Here is a 2500-nt window from a genome sequence, read left to right on the forward strand (position 1 = left end):
GGAGGCGCGGCGGCGGAGGCGGCGGCGAAGGCGTTCCTCGCCCCGCCGGCGTCGTCGTCGCCGCGGCCTCTCCCGGCGTGGTCGGCGAGGTCGCTCGGCGGCTGGGCCGCGTCCCCGCACCGGCGGGGCGGCCCGAGCCGCGGCGGTCCTCTCGGGCGCAGCGCCGGGCTACTGAGGGAAACCCCGGGCCCCGAGAAGGACGCCGCGGTGGTGGCGGCAGACGTCGGGCGCGCCCCCGCCGGTGGACGCTCCCCCGAGGGCGGCAGCGGGGGAGGCACCCCGGCGGGGCCATGCAGGTCGTTTCCCTCGCCCCAGGGCCAGGTACCTAGCGCTCCGCGCCTCCGGCGGCCCCCCGGCTTCCTTTTCCTCGGCGTCGTCAAACGCTGCGGGGAGGGGGCCGCGAAAGGGCCGCCGCCGAGCCGGGGCGGCGGTTTAAAGACTCGGGCGGCTCGGCGCGTCCTTCCGCCGCGGCGGCGGCGGCGGCGGTTGCCGGGCGGCGGTGCGCGGCTCCATTGAGGGGTGGGGAGCTACTCCCGCGTGATCCCCTGCGGTGGTGCCCGCGGCCACCGGCCGCGCGGCCGTCGTCCCGCCGCGTTACCGCGCGCGGGGGGTTTGTCGCGCCGCGCCGGGGAGGGGCGCCCTGCCCCCCCCTCTCCGCGGCCCGGCCTCGGCGGAGAGGCCGCGGCGCGCGGTCGGCCGCGGGGGCCGACCCGCTCGCCTCGAAACGGGCGACGCCGGCAGAGAGCGCGCGCTCTCTCGCCCCTTCCTCAGCTGCGGGGTTGCGGCCGCCGGGGCCCGCCGCGCTCTCCTCCTTCCTCGGCCGCCTCTGCGGTCTCTGGGGTGCGGCGCCGCGCGCGGCGCGGCCGCGCCGTCTCTCTCCCCTCGACGGCCTTCTCCTCGAGCGCGCCGGCGGCGCCGGTCGCCGGCCGTCCCCGGCTCAGGGACCGCCCGCCCGCCCGGGGCCGAGCGCTCGGCAGGTCCCTCCGTCGCCGGAGAGTCCGCGAGCGCGGGCGGCCCCGTGCCGAGCGGCGGCGGCGCCGCTCGGCGAGTGTCCCCCGCCAGCGGGGACGGCCGGCCGGACGGCGCCCGCCGTCGCCGGCGGCGGTCCCGGCCCGGGCCCCGCCCGCCGCCTCCCCGTCGCCCTTTTCTCCGTCCGCTCGCGGAGCCCCGGAGGAAGGTCGTGCGCGCGGCGGCCGTGGGGGGTTGGGGGGGGGGGCGCTTCCCCGCCCGGTCTCCCCGCCCGGTCAGCGGGGAGAAAAGGGCGGGCGTCGCTGCCCCCCTCCCCGCCTACCCCCCCGGCTCGGCGCCGCACGCCTTCCCCTGGGCCGCGCGTGCCCGAGGAAAAAGGGGCTCCGTGACGGTGCGAGGCGGCGGCGGTCCCGGGAGTGCGGCCGTTGCGGCGGCGGGTCAGCCGTCCGGCAGGCTCCGGGCGCTCGCGACGCCGGCTCGGGTCTCGGTGCGGCGCCCGCCTCCGGCGCCGGCGGCGGAGCGCGTCCGCCGGGCGCTCGCCCTTCCCGGCGGGAGCGGTCCCGCGGGGGGCGTTGCCGGTTGGGCGGTGGCCGTCGCGTGCCGTCTCGAGCGCGGCAAGGCCGCTGGGGAGAGAGAGCGAGCCGGCCGCGCGGTGGCGCGGCGGCGCTCCGCGGGTCCGCGGAGCGGCGGTGAGAAGGGAGAGCGGCGCGCGCGGGGGCCGACGGCCGCGCCCCCGGCCGCGTGCGTCCCGTCGTCCCGTTGCAGCGAGGCCGGGCGGGCCGCCGTGTCCCCCCGCGGTCCGGCGCGCGCCGCGTGCCTCCTCCGTGCGGAGGCCGGGCCGAGCCCGGGCGCCTGGGCCGCCTCCGGAGGACGGCACAGTTTGCCGGCGGCGTCTCCCCTCGCTCGTAGCGGCGGGGGGAGGCGGTCGGGGACGCGGGTCCCCCCGCCTTTCCCGCCGACCTTCGGAGCGTTCCGTTGGGCGTTTCGCTCTCGGATGGTTTTTCTTTCCCCCCCCACTCGGTTCGTTGCGTTGTGTGCTCGTACGGTCGAAGCCGGGGGCGGCCCGCGTGCGTGCCCCCTCGGCGAGAGAGAAAAAAAGGGGCCCCCTCCGCCCGTGTGCGGGGTTCGGTGCCGAAAGCCAGACAACTCTTAGCGGTGGATCACTCGGCTCGTGCGTCGATGAAGAACGCAGCTAGCTGCGAGAATTAATGTGAATTGCAGGACACATTGATCATCGACACTTCGAACGCACTTGCGGCCCCGGGTTCCTCCCGGGGCTACGCCTGTCTGAGCGTCGCTTGACGATCAATCGCCGCCCGGGGGTTGCCACCCCGGCGGCGCGGCTGGGGTCGCCTCGCAGGCCCGTCGTCGTGGCCGTGGCCGTCGTGGCCGCGCCCGAGGGCCTTCGTCCCCCTAAATGCAGACTCGGGGAGCGCTCCGTAGCTCCCCGCTCCCGGAGCGAGCCGCTGGGGCGGAGCTCGTCCTCGCCGGGGGCCGCGTCGCCGAGCGGCGGCGCGGCGGCCGGGGAGAA

The 2500-nt window shown here is 79.1% G+C and overlaps 1 non-coding gene across 1 annotated transcript; it reads left to right on the forward strand.

Moving 5' to 3' along the window:
* The first annotated feature begins 2113 nt into the window (after positions 1 to 2113).
* LOC144247372 (5.8S ribosomal RNA) lies at positions 2114 to 2266 on the forward strand. The gene has a single exon (XR_013341074.1). It is a non-coding gene; the product is annotated as a 5.8S ribosomal RNA (ribosomal RNA).
* The last annotated feature ends 234 nt before the right edge of the window (positions 2267 to 2500 follow it).

This window comes from Lonchura striata, chromosome 28 (assembly GCF_050655825.1).
Source record: "Lonchura striata isolate lonStrDom1 chromosome 28, ASM5065582v1, whole genome shotgun sequence".
NCBI lineage: Eukaryota > Metazoa > Chordata > Aves > Passeriformes > Estrildidae > Lonchura > Lonchura striata.